The sequence below is a fragment of the Triturus cristatus genome, chromosome 3_2, assembly GCF_964204655.1.
Source record: "Triturus cristatus chromosome 3_2, aTriCri1.1, whole genome shotgun sequence".
Taxonomy (NCBI): domain Eukaryota; kingdom Metazoa; phylum Chordata; class Amphibia; order Caudata; family Salamandridae; genus Triturus; species Triturus cristatus.
Window position 1 is genome coordinate 810822338 of NC_140584.1, and position 23400 is coordinate 810845737.

General features: G+C 49.2%; 1 protein-coding gene across 1 annotated transcript in view; it reads right to left on the bottom strand.

The window, feature by feature from the left end:
- Positions 1–23400, bottom strand: part of LOC146858189 (cyclic nucleotide-binding domain-containing protein 2-like) — a 397706-nt gene that overhangs the window by 234633 nt on the left and 139673 nt on the right. The window lies entirely within an intron of this gene.

A 23400-nucleotide genomic window follows, 5' to 3' on the forward strand; every position in this document is an offset into this window, starting at 1 on the left:
TAATGGTCAGGTAAATATGCATAACAACACAGATGACACCCGGAAAATCTAAAAACTACAATGATAGATGTGGCGGGTCCACATGCAGACCCATTGTTTGATCCCTCAAGTGTAACCTGGACATATTTTGTGGTTATCCCTGTTTTTATATTTGATATGTAACCTTACATTTGTTAGGATTAAGTGTGTTTTTTAACCTGAATTTCGATCTTTGATGTGTGAAGCCTTCCTACTCTCGAATGTTGGATTTTAACTTGAGAGTCGAATTTGACCCTCCTTATGACTTTTCCCTAAGGTTGGATTTTTAGCTTTTATTTGAAGGTATGAGCTAAGCTATGTGAGGACTTCATTTAGAGTTTACCTTTCTAGTAAGAACTCTAGATTTGAATGTTGCAACAGTGATATCTTGGACATTCCATTCCGTTTATACAAATATTTATTTACCAATGGGAAGGGGTGATGGTAGGTGACTGGTGTTAGTCTTGAATTGTCTCAAAGATTTTTTACCATCTGCAGTCAAAGGACAATGTATCATATTAGATATGATATGTCTGCCCTCTGCTCTAGGTTTTGTCAAACCGGGGTTGAATACAGTTTGAGAGGCTGAGCTTCTTATAATAGGAGTTCCAAATGCCCACTATCCCAACCGGTCCACCCAAGCCCAAAACTAAAATAGGGTCATAGCTGCTAAGGTTTCAGATTGTGCAACATTTTAATAATTTCAGTGCAATTGTGAGTGACCTTTTTTTAAAAACAGTTTTTATTGAATTTTTCAAGAAGCAAACAGGAGCCACAGCATGCACTATTTAAAGCATGTTATCAACAATTATAGAAATGCATATCATGTGTAGGATGGCAGTGACTAAATAAAACGGAAAACATTAAACAACATTGAAGGTACATACAATAATGGATCTTGAGAGATGAATGCGATCCAATTGGCTAGCTGCCAGAGTGGTTATATTTACCATGGAGGACACATCAATCAGTGAGCTCAGAGTGGAGCAGCAAATAAGAGCGGAGTGGCTGCCAAATGTTTTTAGGGCGGGAGGCGGGGGCATCAGAGAGTCATAGATGTCGCTGGTGGTGTCGCAATAAATCAGGTCTCTCAACCAGGCTTTCACCAGCGGTGGTGCAGTATCGCCCCAATGCAGAGAGACCTGCCTCTTGGCCAGTAACAGTGCAATTGCACTGAAGCGCCTAATCCCAGCTCTCAATGGTAGAGCATACCCCAGCAGCGCCAGCAGCAGTGAAGGCGTAAGTTCGGTCTTGACCATTAGTTCTAGATGTCCAAACACCGCCTCCCAAAATGCCAGAACCGCCGGGCATTTCCACACCAGATGGACAAAATCAGTGTGCGCCGCTGCACATCTCTGGCAAGTGTCGGCTTAGTGCGGTCTATCTTTGCGAGAAGTACGGGGCTGACATAAACTCTATGTATGTATTTAAAATGTAAGAGTTTATGTTTATAATTATTAGGTTAATACCGCGTTTGCTCACAGCAATAAATCCACGTTTTCTCAGTCAGAGGGTGCGCCAGATCCCCTTCCCAGGCCACCCACACCCCCCACCCACTACTGGTCGGAGTGTCTGTGCAAGATTATACAGTCGGGAAACAAGATGTGTGCTGTTGGGTGAGTGGTGGGAACTCCCGGGGTCCACATCCAACGGGCGAAGCACAGCAGCCAATGACACTCGCGTTCTGTGCACAAGGAAGCGATCTAGCGAGGATATGTCATAACCCTCCGTCAGGTCGCTACTGAGCGCATTTGTCCATCTCTGAACATGTCGCCCGCGGTCTGCAGCCGACAGCGGGCGAGTGTGCGTTTTGTTACAGCTTAGGTGTGAGGGGGAGCCACGGATTATCCAGGACTTTTGGCCAGCCATTGATAGTGGAAGTGCTATCCAGCGGTCTATCTGTCCCCCAAGGTGATCTACTCTGGACCATAATTAAGACGGATGACTTCGAGGCAGTGCAGAAACACTCCAAGATATCTGGGGAAATCCTCGCACAAGCGCAAGGGGAAGTCCAACGCAAACGGGAGAGTGGCGTCTGATAAGGGAAAAACCTCTGACTTGGCTCAGTTAATTACTAGGCCGGAAACACACCAAACCGCACCACCTCTCGTATAATGGGGGGAGAGGTTTGTAGCCGGTTCCCGGATAAATAAAAGAATATCATCCTCGTATAAGGAGGCCAAGAGAGGGCCCCGGTGGAACCCGATCCCTCGCTGAAGATGCTGCTGCTGTAAATGTCGCACCAGTGGGTCCGGTTACAGCTTGTGAGAAGTCCGGGGTACCGACGGAGAGAGCGGTACCTCACGCCCTGAGCTGGTGCCAAGTGAGGTGGGGTGTTCACCCGTAAACTCACGGGTGACATCAACACAATTGGGAGACTCTCGCAATCGAGACCACTGGTTTCCGTAGGTTGTATTTATTACAACCATACGTTTGTCACCTATTTTACACTATTTTATATTTTTTTCACTTTTTTGCAGTAGCGCTTTATATCTAGGTCCTGAGGAAGGCTGAGATCAGCACTTGATCATGATGGCTGAAACATGTAGACCTGTTTTCCGGACTAGTGCAGTCATTATTTCTTAAACTGCACATGCACTGTTTTTTAACCTTGACACCAAGAGTTAACCAATAAATTACTTTTTTCTCTTGGTAGCCAATTTTAGATCACTCTTCACATCACCATTCTTCGCACTGCAACCATCCCCCAAAATGTTTCAAGCGCTTCGCATCTAGCGGATTTTAGGAGATCCAATCAAGTATTCTATAAAACATCCCTGAGCTCCTCCCTCACAGTGAGGGGGTTGTAGCCCTTGGCTGCACTAGGAATTGCAACCAAGAGGAGATCCCAGACGATGAAGCATGCCACTTCGGTGGGTGATGAGATTCCGTCCTCTTTAAAGGACTCCCCAGTATTTGAGTAGGAGCTATATGTCTGTACTGTTTGCATTCTAGAGCTTCTCTAAGCTCGATAGACCTGCAGATTATTTGTGAGAAATAGTACTGGTTGGGGGGAATCAATCCGCGCTGGTTTTTAAACCTTCCCTTAGACCCTCTATCTACATTCTTGTATTGTTTTTTTATCCTTGCCTGGTGCCACGTATAACGAAAATGTATCAGAGAAAACTCCATTTATTTTTAACTGAGCGACAGGGTTAGTGTAAAGTGGGCGGACTAAGGAACGAAAATTTAGCGGGAAGCCAAGTTTACTGAGCGCTGCCTGAAGGAAGTCCCACTCCAGGGAGTCAAACGCCTTCTCAGCGTCTAGCAGTATCGCAGCAGCAGGACAGAGCGGGGTTTATCTGTTTGATAACGGAGAATAGCGAGTACAGATTCACTGAAGTCGAGTGGTTTGGAGCAAAACCCGACTAAAGGGGGGAAATGATTTGGCCGATTAAAAGTGATATTCGCATCGTGAGAACTTTTACCAATATTTTATAATCTTGGTTTAAAAGTGAAGGAGGCCTATATGACGCACAGCTATCGGGCAGTTTGCTCGGTTTGAGAAGTAATGTTACAATTGACTCACGCATGGTATGAGGCAGTTCACCCAAATCCAGCGCCTCTGCAAAGACCTCCAATAGAGGTGGGACCAGCAGCATTTTATATGTTTTGTAGAGCATGCCGGTGAGGCTGTCCGTGCCGGGGGCATGGGAGTCATCTAGGCTATCTATAGCTTCTACAATCTCGTCGGCACCGATAGGCAAGGCCAAGAATTGTTGTTATCCCCTCTCAATCCATATCATCGCTATTTCTGTCAAATAATCGGACAAGGCAGCGCCAGTCAGGGGGAACATGTAGTGTATAGCCGAGTGTAGTAGGCCAAAAAGGCCAAGAGAATATCCGCGCCTCGTGTGACACTGTCCACTGTTTGGAGTTGAGTAATGTACGTGGTGTGCTGCCGAGGGGCAAGGATATGGGCCAAAGTGCGTACCGGTCTCTCTCCCTCCCCGTGTATATTTCCCCAGATAAGCAGAATTGTGAGTGACATTTCAACGATTATGAGTGACACTTTCTTGCAAGCAAAATCAAGCAATTAAGACAAGGGGAAACATAAATATCAGAAATTACACCCATTTGAGCAATTAGAAACTCTGAGAAGATCTTAAAACTGTGGCAAAACAGCAGAAGTGGAAGGGCACTAACTTAGTGCCCTTGTAATCTGATCATACTGTTAAACAAATATGTAACCATGATATCAAACATTAAACAAGTCTTAAATTAGGTAGAAGATAAGTGACTTTACAACTGTGTGCAGACTGCAGAGGCTCTAATGACTGCAATGCAGAGCTGCTCAGCAGCTGTAACTTTACTTACAGTACAGTGCAGCAACCAAATGATGACAAGCGTTTCTGTAAACGTAAATTAAATCTAGAAGAAGAGTGACTTTACAACATTATGCAGACTGCAGAGACTCTAGTGACTACAATGCAGAGCTGCTTGGAACCTGTAACTTTAGTTACAGTACATCGCAGCAGCTGAATGATGACACACTCCAGTAAAAGTAAATTAGAGTAGATGAGTCAGTGAGTGACATTTACCCCAACAAAACAGAGTCGATGTAATTGCCCCGCCATCATCGCACGTTAGTGACGTTACAGTTTGAGTCATGGCTGGTGGCAGCACATTGCTGGCTCCAGGGTCCACTTCTGGTGGGTGCGATGCACTCCAGCTCTCCTCTGCAAATGCCACCCGCGCTCTTGTGTCAGCGAGGACCAATTCTTGACAGTCAACCTAAGCAAAATAGACGAAGGGCCCAGCTGGGAAGTCCACCGGGCAGCGCGCAGCCATGTTCCATAACAGCCGCACTGCGCCCATTACTGGAACCGCACCATACTTGTGTATCTGCCTTACTACACACAGCCAACAGTCATTGTATTTTTGTGGTGGTTGTTGGCCGCAGTTTTATTACTCCTTACATACGTCATATTTGTACAACTCGCCTGGGCACCTTCTTGGGGCCGGGGTCATAAAACATTATCATACATTATCACAAATTGGGTATCACTCAGTGTCATTTGGACATCACAAATCATGGGTCATAAATCATCGGGTATCATAAATCATTCTGCCACAATCGGCCATTATTTTGTTGTCATTAATCACTCTGCCTTATCATCATAAATCAGCAGCCATAAATCATGTCCATAAGTCATCGGGATGTCATAAATCATTCTGTCACGAATCTGTCATCATTTTGTTGTCATAAATCAGAATGGGCATGGGCATCATAAATCATCAGCCATAAATCATCGGCTGGCCATAAATCACTGGTTTGTCTTTTGCTTATTTGCATCTTCTAGGGTTGTAAATCACCCTGACAGCTCGTAGATTGTTCTTTGTTGTTTTCAACGCCCCTTGCCTTTGGGGGGTAGCCTTTCCCCGGAGTTAGGCCCCAACTCGCTACCTTGCTAGTCTCTTTTGTGCCCTGCCGTCTGGCGGGGGCTGGGCTGCGAGTGCTGTCTACGTTTGCTACCCCGATTTTTGTCAGGTGTACTCACCCAGCCGTGAGGCATCCCAGAGTGAGTGGCCCTCCTTCTATACATCGCCCTGTTGGTGTGTTTCCATAACCAAACCAATACCCTTTTGTTTCCGTCCCTTTTAGGCCCCAGCTCGCTACCTTGTTGGACTCTGTTGTGCCCTGCCGTCCGGCGGGGGCTGTGCTGTGAGTGCCATCTCCGTTTGCTTCCCCCTTTTGTTAGACCACTTCACTCAGCCGTGAGGCATCCCAAAGTGAGTGGCACCACTTCACTCAGCCGTGAGGCATCCCAAAGTGAGTGGCCTTACTCCCACACCGCCCGGTGTGTCTCCATAGCCAACCATTGTACCATTAGTTCCTTTCGTCCCTGTCAGCACTGCGACGCTGCTGTTGTAGGTGTGGGTGGGTGGGACTCAAAATTAGTTGGCTCCGCTCCCCCAGCTCCCTGATGTAAAGGTGAGCTGCCATGGGGGAGCGTCGTCTTATATCTCCCCCCCTTCCTCTTCCTTTTGTCCTTGGAAGGGGGGGAGAGTGCCTCAGGCGTGTTTCGCCGCGCAGTATTTCCAGGTGACGCAAATCAGCGCAAACCCGATACATTCCTTGCGGGCTCTGGCAGCTGTTCTTGGCGCGGGCTCTCGAGGCCCCCTTCGGTGGCGGCCTTTGCTATAACAGCCGCACTGCGCCCATTCCTGGAACCGTACCATACTTGTGTATCTGCCTTACTAGGGGTGACCCCCTGTACCTCACAGGCGGTCGCTCCCCTTCCACTGCTGCTACCTGACGCCTGCCTGCCTGCCTGCTGTCACCGCTGACACCCATGACGCCACTTACCTCATCCGCCGCCGCTGACCTCTGCCCCGCCACTTACAGGTACTGCCCTCCGCTCGCTGCCTGCTCTGCTGCCCATCTTCGCGCCAGCTCACCGCCGCCGCTGCCCTGGTCACTCGCCTTCCTTTTCCCGCTTCCCAGTTCCGGTTTCCCGCCGCTGACCCCGCAGTCCCGCCTCCCCTTCCTTCCCATTGGCCACCCAGCCTCCCGCCTCCCAGCTGACCCTCCCTCCTGGCTCACTACTTATGACGCCCCCTCAGCGACCGCGCAGCGGACGCGCGCAGCGGGAGCGCCGACTGAGCGCCGAAGGTGCGCCAAAGGTAAGCCCGTCTGCGCCCGTCCGCGCCTGGACCGCGCCCAGCGCCAGACCCCCTGGCCCCCGCGTCCGCCACCCCCCCCGCAGGACCTACGATGCCACCACACTCATCGCACTCAACACCTCCCGAACCCCCGGGTGCTACCAAGCATCCCCGCGACACACCCATGGACCCTTCGCCTGCCGATCCTGCAATTTCTCCTGCCTCCGTAACGGCACCGCACCCACCAAGACGGACAACAGCAACCACCTGAAGTGCATCCTGCTCAACACCCGCTCCGTCCACAGACACGCCGTGGAACTCTGGAACCTCCTCGACACCGCATCTCCTGACGTTGCCTTCCTCACGGAAACCTGGATGAACGCCTCCTCAGCCCCCGACATCGCCATAGCCATCAGATCATCAGGAAAGATCGCGTCAACCAGACCGGAGGAGGCATCGCCATCGTCCACAAAAGCACCATTCGCATCTCGACTGACTCCACCGACGCTCTCAACGCCGCCGAATACCTGCATTTCCAGATCCACATCAACCCCAAGACCACCCTCAGAGGCACCCTCATCTACAGACCCCCGGAACCACGCACACAATTCAGCGAAGACATCGCCGACTTCATCAGCCCGACTACATCCTCCTCGGGGACCTCAACTTCCACCTGGAGAACAACAACGACCGCAACACCACCACCCTGCTGGACAACCTGGCCAACCTCGGGCTGAAGCAACTGGTCAACACCCCCACCCACTACGCCGGCCACACGCTCGACCCCGTCTTCTCATCCAGCAAGCACGTCACCTTCAGCCACTCCACCGGACTTCACTGGACTGACCACAGCTGCGTCCACTTCAGATTCAAAAAGAACACGGTCCACCACCACCCGAAGCAGGTTCCCCACAGGAACTGGAGCAAGATCACCGTCGAACAGCTCGCCACCTCCCTCAGCCAGAACCCACCTGTCAGGACAACGGACCCTAACACAGCAGCCCTCAACCTCACTCAGTGGCTGACCTCCTGTGCCGACGACCTCGCCCCACTGAAGAACCCACTCACCAGGCACAGAAGCAAGAAGGCCCCCTGGTTCACCGACGAACTCAAGAACTCCAAGAAGGCCTGCCGCACCCTCGAGAAGGCCTGGCTCCTCGACAAGACCGCCGACAACATGACCGCCCTCAAACTCGCTACCCGCAGACACCACCAGCTCATCCGCACCACCAAGAAGAAATCTCTGAAGGAACGACTGGACAAGAACGCCCATGACAGCAAGGAGCTCTTCAACATCGTCAAGGAGTTCTCTAACCCCAGCACCGGCAACAACAACATCACTCCCTCACAGGAGCTCTGCGACTCCCTCGCCTCGTACTTCCACTGCAAGATCGCCAACATCCACAACAGCTTCGGCGTTTCACCCCCGCACCCATCGGTCGAACCTATGCACCCCGCCGCCTTCCTCCAGACATGGACCAAGGTGACCCCCGAAGACACAACACGCATGATGAACACCATCCACTCCGGATCGCCGACAGACCCATGCCCCCACCATGTCTTCAACAAGGCCGCCTCTACCATCGCACCCCACCTCCGAGACATCATCAACACCTCCTTCGACACAGCCACCTTCCCGGAAAGCTGGAAGCACGCCGAGCTCAGCGCACTGCTGAAGAAACCAACAGCGGACCCGACCGACCTCAAGAACTTCCGCCCCATCTCGCTCCTTCCCTTCCCCGCCAAAGTCATCGAGAAGGTCGTCAACAAGCAACTGGCCGACTTCCTCGAGACGAACGGATCCCTCGACCCATCACAGTCCGGATTCAGAGCCAACCACGGCACCGAGACCGCCCTCATCGCAGCCACCGACGACATCCGAGCCCTGCTTGACAACGGTGAAACAGCGGCACTCATCCTCCTAGACCTCTCCGCAGCATTTGACACTGTCTGCCACCGCACCCTAGTCCAACGCCTCAACGACACCGGCATCCAAGGGACGGCCCTGGAATGGATCATCTCATACCTCTCCGGCAGAACACAGAGAGTACGCCTCCCTCCTTTCCTCTCTGAGGCCACCGGAGTCATCTGCGGCGTCCCGCAAGGATCATCGCTCAGCCCCACTCTCTTCAACATCTACATGAAACCCCTCGCTGCCATCGCACGCCAACACAACCTCAACATCATCTCCTATGCCGATGACACCCAGCTGATTCTCTCCCTCACCAGAGACCCCGACACCGCCAAAACCAGCCTACACGAAGGGATGAAAGACGTCGCCAAATGGATGGACATCAGCCGCCTGAAATTGAACACGGACAAGACAGAAGTCCTCATCCTGGGACCATCGCCCTCCGCATGGGACGACTCCAGGTGGCCCCCGGCCCTAGGCACCGCACCCAAGCCTACGGACCACGCACGCAACTTGGGCGTCATCCTGGACTCCTCCCTATCTATGACCAGACAAGTCAACGCCGTATCCTCAGCCTGCTTCCACAACCTTCGCATGCTCCGTAAGATCTTCCGCTGGATCCCGACCGAGACCAGGAAGACGGTCACCCAGGCCCTCGTCACCAGCAGACTAGACTACGGAAACACCCTCTACGCCGGTACAACAGCCAAGCTTCAGAAAAGACTTCAACGTATCCAGAACGCCTCCGCCCGACTCATCCTGGACGTCCCCCGACGCAGCCACATCTCGAGCCATCTGAGAGACCTGCACTGGCTCCCCGTCAACAAGAGGATCACGTTCAGACTCCTCACCCACGCACACAAATCCCTCCACGACCTTGGCCCAAGATACCTCAACGACCGCCTGACCTTCTACACGCCCACCCGCCAGCTACGATCCGCAAACCTCGCCCTCGCCGTCGTCCCTCGCATCCAGAGAACCACAGCCGGAGGAAGATCCTTCTCCTACCTGGCGGCTAAGACATGGAACTCCCTCCCAGTCCACCTGCGACTGACCCCGGACCACCTCGCCTTCAGGAGACAGCTCAAGACCTGGCTGTTCGAGCAGTAGCAGACCCCCTCCCTCATGCGCCTTGAGACCCTTCCGGGTGAGTAGTGCGCAATACAAATTTCATGATTGATTGATTGATTGACTACACACAGCCAACAGTCATTGTATTTTTGTGGTGGTTGTTGGCGCAGTTTTATTACTCCTTACATACGTCGTATTTGTACAACTCCCCTGGGCATCTTCTTGGGGCCGTAGTCATAAATCATTATCATACATTATCACGAATTGGGTATTACTCAGTGTCATTTGGACATCATAAATCATGGGGCATAAATCATCGGGTATCATAAATCATTCTGCCACAATCGGTGATTATTATGTTGTCATAAATCACTCTGCCTGATCATCATAAATCAGCAGCCATAAATCACGGTCATAAATCATCGGGATGTCATAAATCATTCTGTTACAAATCTGTCATCATTTTGTTGTCATAAATCATTCTGCATGAGCATCATAAATCATCAGCCATAAATCATTGGCTGGCTCTTTTGCATCTCCTAGGGTCGTAAATCACACTGACAACTCGAAGATTGTTTTTTGTTGTTTTCCATGCCCCTTGCGTGTGGGCGTTAGCCTTTTCCTCAGAGTTAGGCCCCAACTCGCTACCTTGCTAGTCTCTTTTGTGCCCTGCCATCTGGCGGGGGCTGGGCTGCGAGTGCCGTCTCAGTTTGCTACCCCGATTTTTGTCTGGCGTACTCACCCAGCCGTGAGGCATCCCAGAGTCAGTGGCCCTCCTTCTACACACCGCCCTGTTGGTGTGTTTCCATAACCAAACCAATACCCTTTTATTTCCACCACGCCGCCAGGGAGGCTTCCATCTTCCTATGGCTCCCCCAGCCTTATGTCGTCCCTTTGCGCCTCCCGCTGCCCTTTCTGTGGAGCCTGCCCATGCCGTTGCTCCGCTCGAGTGCTAGGATACCAACCTCTAGCTGTATCATCGGGAGGCTGACGTCTGGTAATCTCTGCCGGTGATCTTCCCACATACGCCATGGTGTGCTCTGCTCTGTCCTTGCCCTTATGTAGTGGCACTGTATCCTCTAACCATGGGTCACACATGAAATCAAACAAAATTGGGAGAAAGTCAGATACCGCTTGTGGAGGCGTGATACAGCATTCATTACTTCAATACCATCCTCTTCTTCACCCATGCACCTGGCGGGCTCCCCCCGGTAAGTGCCACTTCAAAACCAGTAACCCTGACTAGTATCCGCCAGGCTGTACAACCCACTCCCCTGTACTTATTTCTTACTCCAGGGGGGTGGTAAAACCGAAGTTTGCGCTGCCGGGTGCGTAGGGGTCCATGCCAATGCATATATAAAGATTATTAATTTGTTCCTGCAACTCTGGATGGGCACCCCTCATGTGCCCTTGACCAAGGGTATCCTGGCACGGAATAACAGTTGTTTATTGATTCCCACTCGATGTTACTGATCTTTTTTTTTTACCACAGCAGGGTGAACAGCTGAGGGGCCCGCCGGGTTTGAACCAGTGGTCCCGAGGCAAGCAAAGGCCACTGCAACAGGCACATTACTCCACTAAGCCACCAGATCAGGTTTGTTGCTAGGCTTACCCTAGGTCTCGCGTAAATTACACTTTCCCCTCTGTCCTGCTCAGCAGCTCGTGTGGCACGGGCGCTAGTCCATCTAATAGCATGGGCGCCCCAAGTCTCCATCTTACCCCTGACCTTGGGGACCAGGACGCTACCAGAAAGCTGCCTTTGACATTCTCTATTCCAATTGGACATTTTTCTTTACATACCCCCAACTCAACTGTCCTTATTTCTTGCTTGGAAGGATGGATTTACACGATGGCGCCACCGAGTTCCATGCGCTACGCCCTGCAGTGACCAGTCCAAAGCAGCGCGTGCTCTAGCCCCCGCTGTTGCTAATAGCATTAACGCTCAGCCCAGAAGAACCTCAGGTGACTGCTGCATGGTTGAACAGCGCAGCCGTGCCTCCGGAGGGGCCCAGCTTGCTGCTGGCTGGAAACTGCCCCCGTAAAAAACTGGAAACTTGCAGTGAGGTATTGTAAGCATTAATAGCGCTATAAACATCCTTTTTTTTTTCATTCTTTTCGGTTGGACCGGGGCGCAGCAACAGCTAGGGGTGCAGGGGACCTAGCACTCATAATCTCGCGTGCTCGTGTTTCGCGTTTGTTATAGAGTGGACGTGAAGCACTTCACCTGTGCGCCAGTTATACTAGGCAGCGCCTGCGCAGGCACGCAAGTGACCCAGCTCGCAGGTCGGCTGCTTTTGCCTTGCGCCCGTTACACAAACTTCTTAGTCTTTCGTGGACTGGGACTGCTCTTCCCACGTTGAAGGAGCTGCAGTGCATGCGATTAGCTTTCACCTGCTTATTTTGCTTCCCATAAATTTGTTTTCATTGTGCTTTCCCAAGGGGGCGGCACAATGGCCTGGCTCTGTATTATGGGTTCCTTAGCTATCATAACCTGTTACCTAGCGAAGTCAGGCAGGGCGTTGGGGGGGGTCTGACCCTTGTCCTGGATGTGCCTCTGCACCTGAGTCACCATATGTTACCCTTGAGCTACAAAACTTGGTGTGAGGTCTGCACCCTTATCCTTTGCATCCTTCACTGCAGCCTTTTATCAGACCTTAAGCATCCTACCGCCCCCGCTTGGCGATCGCGGGGTGTTTGAGCCTCCCGATGTCCATTTCCCCTGGCACTCCTGCAAGCCATTAGCATTTTCCGGATAGATTTGTTGTTTTTTTTGGCAACCTGCCTTCTTGAATGAGCTGCGCAGCTGGTGGGAGGGCAGGCGAGACCCATCCTCCCTCGCACAATAAACAAGCGAGCAGCTAAGTGCGTTAATACCCTCATAATGCCATGACCGCTAAACAGCTGGGGTGAGGCCTTACTCTGTCCATTTTCTTTTCCTTTTGGGAATTTATGTGGCGCGGCCTTGACCAGTCTGTATCGGAGCGTTGTACCGGAGCACCAGTTGCATTAAGATAGACCATCCACCCAGGTCGACCCGTAGCAAGCAACCTGGCAAAATAGAGGTGTCGCTATCTTATCGCTCCAAATATTTTTTAAGCGCGCACAACTCTTACACCGCCATATTCAGCCTCCCCACAGGAATACATCAGCTGCAGCAGCCGGCATGGCATGTAGCCAAACAAACACCGGTACTAGAGCATTGAAAGTTGTTAGCATGGCAAGCGAGTCTCATCCCTTCAACCTGCTTAGCAATCCTCTTCAACTGGCTAGCATTTTGTGTTGATTTATAACGCTCATACATTTTTTAGTCGCTGCTTCTATCACATGCTGTAGCTTTTAGCAAGTATTCATTTGTAGTGAAATGTTTCTTCCAACTTAGACAACAATCATTTTTCAAAATTAATACTATATATATATATTTTTTAAACATAATTCGTTTATGTCTGGAAATTACCTGGGCATCTTATCTGCTTTCGAGTCACAGCATTTTTAACGCTAAAGTTCTGCGACTAAACTTGGAAAGCTGCGACACGACGCTGTTTACATGCCTCTTTTTTTTATATAAATAGCTCTCCTTCATTCAGACAGTGATAGCTAGCGAAAATGCATTTACTTACTTTATTTACCTTGCTTGTACATTATCCCGCAACTTGCGTTTTGCCGGGGCCGCTTTCCTCTAATTGCCCATACCATAAAAGCTTATATTTAAAGTTTTACAATCCAATTTTTATCACCATTATGTTTCTCTGCTTATAAAGTGGTTCCGAAATGTGCTCAATACACACGCCCGTTTCCCAGAGAGTGTTGATGTTCTATGCCTCTGGTGGATGAGGTCGCAGTCTAACTGGATTCGAACTTGCGACCTTTGGTTTAATGAGTTCCCACTTTAACCAATTGTGGCAGCCCTGATGCCTTTAGGTGTTGATTGGGACTGCGCATGTCTTTTAAACAGCTGGGTACTCCAACCATCTACCAGTGGTCCAGTCACTATTCTACAAGGACCTTGTTAGCTCAGGCAGCCTCGTGATATTCCCGCACGGTGTGCTGTGCTCCTTCCTACTGCGTAGAGCTGAGTCACTAGGGTCCGGGCACTTCCTCTGCCCTCTTCCCCCCAGCTCCCTCCTGTTTGAGGTTAAATTGGCGGGTATAAAAAGATCAGTGATGGGAAGCGCATTTTACTACTAGCACTCTTTAACGTGATTGTGTACATGTGGCCGGAGAAACGGAAAGGTGGGGGAGGGGGGTAACCCGAACAATGTCTAATCTAAAGTGCTCCTCGTAGCATGATTGCTGACATACCTTACGCAAAACCTTGAATTTGTGCTTTCCCTTATATTTCACACCATGTGTAGTTTAATGCCGCCCGTTCTATCTTTTTTTAAAACAGTTTCCGTACTGGATGCACACCCCGCGCGGTTCAGTTGCCGGTGTAACCCAAAGCCCACAGCCGGTAAAAGCCCACTGAAGCAACTCTAACCACTATGCCCATTGCATGGGGCACAGATTGTCAAACCATGTGACCGATCATTTGCAGGCTTAGGTCTTTTTCGATAATGGGTGTTAGTGCTGGGTTAAATCACCTCAGCCAGAAACGACCGCAAGCTCCTCCTCACGGAGGAGAGAAAGGCAACTGCAAACACCGGCTGTTCAGACAGAAAGCACAGGTGAGCAAACTGCTTTTTTTTTTTGAACCGTTGAGACATTTCATCAACATGCTACAAAATTACACTTTCCTAAGCAATATTATTTTTGCAGCACCTTACACACCTCGTATGTAGCCTTTTCGTTTCTGCAACCTGGCTCCGGCGGTGTGTTTGCCTGCTGTTCCGTGCATCTCTGCCTCGCTTCCCAAGTGCATAAAGAGTCACATAAACCAAATATCAATGAACCATGAATGAGACACACGCCTAACTAGGTAGGAAGCGTTATCTGGAATAATCAAACTAACAATGTTTGTGCATATCAACTTTGTATTTTATCAGAATTACTTCATTCAGATATATTCATCTTTTCAAAGATACAAAGAGGCTGTTCAGAGATAGGTCAAATATATACATCTTTTCAAAAGTACAAATATATACATCTAGTGCTCATGTGACAAAGGTACTTAGTGATTAACTTGGTGCAATATATACAAAGTGGTTTCAGGATTTATATACAAGGGAAAATGTAATCAATCTGGGGGACGGAAGAGCTGATATTTAAAGAGGTCATGTTCCTATGCTCCTCAATGAACATATACAAAAACACTCTGGGTAAACAGTTCCTCTGTTAAGGCATGTATGTGAAAGGTGTCACTATATGCCAGTAGTGTTGTCGCTGGGAGATCTGAATTTCAGATCTTAATGCCCTCACACACCTGTTAGGGTGTCATGCTTCATCATAGGGCGCTCCTCGTCGGACCGGCGCTGCAATGTCCAACGGGCCTGGTGGCTACTTTGGCGGAGTTCTTTTGATCTGAAATCGCCGTATGTGAGAGGTGTGTGGGCAGCTGGTGCTATGTGTGTAATAACATGAGTGGGTGAATTTTAAAACAGGCTCCAGATCTAAGAATATTTTAATTCAAAAAGTAGAACTGGGTTCGAGTAAAAACAGTGGTGCCGCCAGCAGGACGTAAAGTACCTAGGTGGCTAGTGAGTTTATAAGGTCGACATGTTTCGTGTCATCTATGCTCCGAAATCGAGCAACACTTCTTCAGGACCTAGGGTAGGTAAAGGTGAACCCCAATGGAGAGCACCAAACAGAAGGAACATCCAAAATAGGATGGTGTGATTAGAACGGAGGTAGATCCCAAGGCGGGACTTCACCTTACCTCTCCACCTAAATAGATAGAGAAGCAGAAAGGAAAAACAAAAAAACAAACAAAGAGGGCATAAGGAGCGAAAAGAGTTGACGTAGTCCAATCAGAAAAAGAAAACTCACAAATTACGTAAGTACTATGGGCTAACTACGCCAGTGGGTAGACAAGGTAATATTCGACAAAGTAAATAAACCTATCCCCCACACCGATAAAGATTAGCCAAGTATAGCTATATTAAAACATAGGGAGTGCTCATTAAAAAATAATAATGATCGTACGCATTGTCTGACAAAACAACTAACCCACCCTAAGGGACTGCTCCACAGACATGTGGGGCAAAAAAGACATAAAAATGCATACATGGCAGTGATAGAGCTTACCTTACTTGGTGGAAAGTACCACTACATGGAAGGAGGGGGAAGTTGGCCCACGAGTTAAAAGATAACCAACTGAAACGAAAAATAAGGAGAGAGAGGGCAGAGGCAAACAAATGCTGATGCGATAGTACAACACTGCGCGACACGAGCCCCAGAAGGGTTCTACAGGGTTAACTAAAAATAAAACGTGCATAAAGACATAAAGAGTTACGGGCACAGTCACACCCGTATCCCAGTAGGTATTAAAGGTAATGATTTTCACTGCACCGAGACTATCCACCCGGGAGTGTAGAGCCGATGCAAGCTTAGGTTAGGGGGAGGGACGCATGTGAGAGGGACCCCTATTGAACGGTTCTCATGCGGGAGCAATAGTAGGTCCAGATCCAAAGTGCTTAGAATGGGGTAGGCCAGATGGATGTCCGGCAAGGATGGGAAGGTAAAAACGTGCGTAATACCGTCCTGTTAACATGTTTTTAAATTAAAGCGCGTCATGCCTAGACAGGACAGAGGGGTATTTTGCACTTACCGATTTCGAGGAGGGCAATGCCTGCTCTTCCAAGACCTCGCCCGCTTCCGGATCCTACCATGGTAACGAACGCTGTACATTTTTGAAGAGATTCAGACTACCGGGACTGCGTCGGCGGAAGCGTCGACGTGGCTAGCGGCGTGCGATGGCGCCATCTTGGCCTTAGAAAGTGTGCCTGACTATGTGTATACAGACTGGTCCCTAGGGGGTGCCGAGTAAACATCGTATTTAGCGATGTCTGGGTAAGATAGAGACCATACAGGAATTTATTTAAAAAAGGCAAGATATGGAAGGGGGCAGTTGTTTGATACAGTAGCCTCCCGACTGCCTATGTGTAAGGTCAAATGTTAGAGGGTAGTCACAATGAGGACTACTTATTATAAATGTATGGGTCAATAGGATAATCAAGTACCAGCACTGCTGGTTGATCAAATATGGAAGAACCCGTAGTGGGGAGTTAAAAAATAAGGAGTTCTAAAGATAAGGAGTTTTAAAATAAAAAGTACTAAAATATAATACAGACTACCAAGTCGCACGAATTTAGAGAATGACTGAGAGTGTTAGAACGCTGGGTCAGATGGAGACAACAAAGGGGCCCTAGAAGTGTGGTAGTTAAAAAACGGGGCACAAGGGGCAAAAAGTCTCCGGACATGGTTAGTCCGAAGTGTATTGTACTGGAGGTGACAGTTAGTTCTTTTTGGGGTGGTCAGTGTCCAGCTTAAATTTCTGACCAGGGAATGGCATCATTCAGGCCCACCTTCTGTGTGGACAAACGGAAAATCCATCTCTGCTCCGTCTCGAACAGTTTTTTTGTCGACCAGTTGGCATCGCATTCGATCATGTCCAGGACATCTCATCCACCCCGTGTGGGTGCGAAATGAAGTGAGTGCTCATTTTTGTTGTAGATCTGCCACATCGTATGTTACTGCGATGCTCCATAATCCTTGTCTTAACTGGGCGTGTGGTCATCCCCACGTACTGTAGATTGCAAGGACATTTGATAAGGTATACGCAGTTCTTTGAATTACAATTTGGGTGTGTTCTTTGAGTCCAGATTTTACCTTCCTCCAAATTGAGTTCCTTTGTCGTCCTTGTCAGTGCGCATACTCCAAATTGTCCACAGGGATAGTGATGACGTACTGGAGTGGTGTTCCATAATGTACCTTGTTCATTCTTCTGTTTAATTTTAGGACGGGTGTGGACTAGTATGTCACGCAGGTTACTCGTCCGTTTGTTAGCGAACCTTGGTAGTGGTAACGAGAGTGCGCCAGTGGAGAGGATTTTCCAATGTTTACGAATGATTCTTTGGATGGTATTAGACTGGTGTGAATGTCGTAACACAAGTTATCAGATCTTCAGTTCTCCTTTGTTTTGGTTCCAGGAGTGCCTCTCTGTTGTTGTTAAGTACTCTTTTCTTTGATTGATTGATGATGTTTTGAGGATAATCCCGGGCGGCTAGGTTTCTGCTCAAAGCAGCTGCCTCCTTTCTGTAGTCACTGGTAGATTCACAATTTCTACGGCGGCGCAGAAATTGGCCGAACGGTAGATTATTCCTTAATGCTTTAGGGTGATGACTCCCGTATAGTAGCAAATTGTTGCGATCCGTGGATTTCCTGTAGGTATGTGTCGACAGTTGTCCATTTCTGAGCGTGATGGTCAAATCAAGGAAATTTATCTCAATGGGGGATACAGCTCTGGTGAAGCGGAGGAAGGGGTCCAAAGCGTTGATCCATGTGAAAAATTGCCACATGTTTGCATGTCTCCCTTCCAAAAGATGAGAATATCATCTATGTAGCGCCTCCACAAGATGATGTTGTTAATATATGTATTATTTTCTGTAAGGTAGAGGCGTTCAAATTCAGCTACATAGAGGCAGGCCAGGCTCGGCGCGAATGTGCTGCCCATAGATGTACCCTGGGTCTGATGGTATAGTTGCTCATGGAATTGGAAGAAGTTCTCGCATATTGCCAGAGTAGCGCATTCCATTATGAATGCTACGGGTGTGTTAGATGTCCAGTCTTCCGTGAGAAGGCGTTCTTCCACAACTCTGAGAGTCTCTTCTTGTGGGATATTAGTGTAGAGCGCCTCCACGTCCAAAGCCATCAGGAGATTTATTTCATCACTTCTCATGGTGTGGAGATGAGATTCAGGACGTCTCTCGTGTCTTGTTGGTATGAGGAAATTTTCTTTACCAAAGGTTGTAAGAAGCAGTCACAAAACTTACTCAAAGGTTCCAGCAGTGAGCCTATCCCGGATACTATTGGACGTCATGGTGGAGGTATCACCCCCTTGTGTATCTTCGGAAGAGTATAGAAGGCCGGGGTGCGTTGTTCTAGATTCACTAAGAAGTCAGCTTCATTCTTAGAGACCCAGCCTTGTGCTTCAGCAGAAGTCAAAATCGATTTGATTTTAGTTTGAAGTCTTCCTGTCGGGTCCTTGTTGATTCTTTTATAGTGTCTTTCCTGTGCCAACTGTCGAAGGCATTCCTGTTCGTAGTCATAGGTGTCCATGACAACAATGGCGCCTCCCTTATCTGCCGGTTTGATAGTCAGTGTGGTGTCTTCAGACAGGTTTTTGATAGCTAGTCTCTCTGCTGTTGGTAGGTTATTGTAATGTTGCTTGTTGTCAATCTTGTCTACTTCCTTGATGACTGCCTGTTCGAAAGTGAGCACCTCATGGGGGGTCATATGGTCTTGAGGTGTAAATTTCGATGGGGTACGGAGACCAGTGTCTCATTGCCCTTGGTTGTCTTTGTTCGTGAAGTATGCTTGACTCGCGGTTGCTAAGTACCGAGTGGGACTAGATCCCGCGTGTGGAGAGTAAGTAAGTAACAGATGCCAGCGGAGTCGGCCTGGCGTGAAAGAGGGTGGTGAACTGCCCATTTACACCTGGAAGAAACCAATTAAATTACAATTGAACCAATCGGGACCAGCAAAACCCGTCGGGCATGACAGAGCTGCGTGCATGCTAAGGTAGAGTGCAGGGAGCCCCTCTGGTGGAACATTTCACCACACACAAACACCCGCCAGAGAGCATCAGATGGAGGGTCCTTGAGAAAGTCTGCCCTCATCCCAGGGGCGGGTCATTAACAGCTGCTCTTAATCTGAAAGAGTGCAGGTGGATCCATTCCCTCAACTCGGTTTTGGCAGGCCTAAATGAGCACGAGGAAAGTGCTAGACAAATGGGTCATTTGTGACATGACATTTCCTAGACAGCCACATGCCGTGGCGTTCACCACCTGTCAAGTATATTAAAGATAGTATACAACATCTACTCCCATTCCTCACTGTGGTCTATATCACACTTGGTACTATTTTATTAGTAGACTTTTGATCTATCTTTTTATTAACTAACCTTTGTATCCATATAGATGTCAATAACATTGTGTATACACAAGGCGCATGTAAAGATGTACTGGCGCCTCGCATTAATCAGTATTAAAATCACGGTAACTTGGATATACTTTGCTGACCGCACATGCTAAATATTCATTCATGACAATTTATATGTACGGCGCATGTAAAGATGTATTTGCGCCTAGCACTAAGTGTAAATATTAAGACACTGACCACACATGCCAAATGTTCAATGTTGATGGGCCTATTGTGTACGGTGTTTGAATTGTCTCATCATCGCATCGCAGACATACGAAACCATGGCAAACCAAATGCTTCAACTTTTTGAGCAACAGAACCTATAAGGCCATTTATAGCTGAAAAAACAGTTCACATGTACATCTTCATTACATTAGGGTATTATGAAACTTCAAATAGGGAGCCACGGCACCCCCGATCGATCTCCCCGGATGCCTAGCAACCGAACGTAACGGCAATGTACACGCTGCTTGCCACACTGTTAAATGAGTGAATCGGTGCTCTCCGTTGGTAGGATTCATTTTCTTCACGACTGCAGGATGGATGCCTTCTTCCCGACACTGACTAACCTGGGCCGAATCACGCGAATCCAGGTGAGACTCTCCCACCGCTGGGCCCCTAGCATGCACGCAGCTCTGTCATGCCCGACTGGTTTTGCTCGTCCCGATTGGTTCAATTGTAATTTAATTGGTTTCTTCCGGGTGTAAATGGGTAGTTCACCACCCGCTTTCACGCCAGACCGACTCCGCTGGCATCTGTTACTTACTTACTCTCCACACGCGGGATCTAGTCCCACTCGGCACTTAGCAACCGCGAGTCAAGCCCGACTGGTTCGGGGATCTTAGTTTAGTTGACTTTTTATCACTGGATCTAGACCCACTCACATCTGCATGTGGCCCCGACCAAACAACCCAAACCAGCTGCCCTTGCCTCAGCCGTACACGGCCGAGTCTCACCGGACCGTTCAAAGATCACCTTGATTAATTAACTTTTGTCTGCATGTCACTATCTGGCACGCAAATCGCCTTGCCGTCACCGCTAGGTTTTTACCCCTGGTCTCATATGCGAACCGGGACTGGCCACACGCACCCATCCTGTTAGGCCCTATGCACCACGGGACACAAGGCACAGTGACTGTCCCTTCACTTACTAAACCAACCACTCCACAAGTGTTCTAAATCTGATACTCCATTCATTTCCTCCACAGCTATTCATAGCCAAATCCTGCAGACTAACTTACCGGGATTACACAGCCATAACCATACTCTGGCGCAAACTAGGTGAGTGCTTCACCTTAGCTCCATGTTCTACACACTACTGAAATATGTGTTCCACACGCCTGACATTGCCATGACCTCTATCCGTAGGCTGTTACTGATCAATCACTCCCTCCCCTCCCCACACCAAGTCCTGATGAAGACCCGTAGTGACTACCGAAGGGAGCACACAGTGGGTTGAAACGTCGGCGCAAGGATAATTAAACCCGACAGAACCATTTTTTGTTTATAAACATTATACCCAGGTTCTGAGGGATACCGGGTCGCCCCATTTTTTTTCCTTTTTTTTTTTCGCTTCCCAAGTGAACTGCTTCCGGTCCATCTCCTCTACGGGACGACTGCCCCGGCCTTCCCTTGATGCCGGACGCACTGTGGTCGCAAGCCCGGCCGCTCTGCCGACTTCTCCCCCAGCTGCCCACAGCTGTTCCGTCGGCCTGGGCAGTGCACCTCGACGCCATCAAGCATGAGAGGCAGTACCGGGCACAGGGGGCACAAACACCGGGCGGCAGGCACAATTGAGAAAATTGATCCACGTGGAGCCTGGGGGGAGCTATGCTAAATGAAACCGGCAAGCGCCCACCTTCACTCGAAATTCGTTGGCGCTGCTCCCCCAGCTCCCTGATGTAAAGGTGAGCTGCCCAGGGGGAGCGTCGCCTTATATCCCCCTCCCCCTTCCTCTTCCCTTTGTCCTTGGAAGGGAGGGGAGAGGGCCTCAGGCGCGTTTCGCCGCGTGGTATTTCCGGCCGGCGCAAACCAGCGAAAACCGGATCCAATCCTTGCGGGCTCTGGCGGCTGTTATGGTGCCGGCCCTCGAGGCCCCCTTCGGTGGCAGCCTTTGCTAGGAGGAGATGACTTGACTTGTGCGGCTGCATTCATGGCTCGGCTGCACTGGGCTGAATGGCCGCAGTGGCCTGATTGGAGTAATCGTTCAACATGACTGAGGGGCGGCAGTCATGTTGGATATCAGCCGCCACCCGCTGATCTCTACCGGGGATGGAGTTTTGGTGAAATTACACCCGCCCCGCTGGTGATTCTTGGCCCCGGGTTCTCCTTTTAATTGAATCATACTTTCCATTTTTTATGAATTATCTACATTTTATGGTGACAGAATATTGTATTCATACTGTGGCGTAACAGCCAGAGCTGCAAACTTTCGATTTGTGAACCAGGTTCGAGTCTCGAAGGCAGCTCAACATCCTGTGACTCTGGCCAGATCACTTAATTTCCCCGTGCCTGCCAAAAATGAATGTGTGCTTGTGTAACGTAACTGGTGCTCATGTAAAGAGCTCCAATACCTTCGGGTCGAGTTCATGCTATGTAAAACTGCACAAAACAAATAAAGCTTTTTCTCAATAGAACTTTAAAAACTAAAAAGTTATCCCCAGGTTACTAATTCATAGGGTAGTGGAAGGGGTCCCAAAATTTGAAGGCTAATCAAACTGCAGTGGGATAGTAATGATGATCTCAGTCTTGGTTCTGTTCATACAGAGGAAGTTTTACTTCATTAGGCTCGCAGCGCCCATAGGGCTCAAAGGTCTTCAGCCCCCCGTGTGTCATCCTGGGCTGAGACAGCTTCCCGGGCACACACAGAGACGGGTCTTGAGCTGCTGTGGGCTGGCTGGTCCGGTATCCGTCTTATTGCAGCCGCACCCGAGGACTTCACAGGTCTTTAAAATACCATTTACTTGTTAACGAGGCTTTGTTGCTTTTCCACCCCTTCCTAGAGCCTAATAAGACCCAAATGAATAGGCTCCAATCATTACAGAATGCTGCTGCTCGATTGCTTTTGGATATACCGAGAGGCAAGCCCACCTCGGCGGCCATCCGTACCTTGCACTGGCTTCCAATCCAGCATCGTGTTGAGTTTAAGGCTTTATGCCTGGTCCATAAGGCTTTTTATGGAGGAGGTGCCAGGGCTATGCGTATATTGTTTAGACCCTACATTCCGGCCCGATCATTAAGATCTGGCACCCTGAATCTTCTTTGCCTAGATAGGATCAGGAAGTCAAGATGGGGTGGTAGAGCGTTCTCCCACCGTGCGGCAAAACTATGGAACTCGTTGCCTGTAGCCATGCGCCTACAACCAAACAGACTGGCTTTTAGGAGAGCCTTGAAAACTTGGCTATTTGCGATAACATAGGTGTATGTGACAGGCTATTGGTCTTTCTAGGTTCTCTCCTCCTTAGCGCCAAGACGCCACGGCATACGAGCGCTCTACAAGCATATATCCTATCCTATCCTATCTGCATCTCCCCTCTGCCTATTGCTGGAAGAATTACACCCCCCCGAAATCTTTATTAGCACCCCCCAAAATTTGACTCTAGTTGAGCCTCTGTACTTCATCCAGTGGAGGGGGTGTCTCAAACATGATGTGAGGGTTGTGGAATGATATGCGTTATTGTCTAGCTGTAAATGGATTTACGTATCATCGTCCTATAT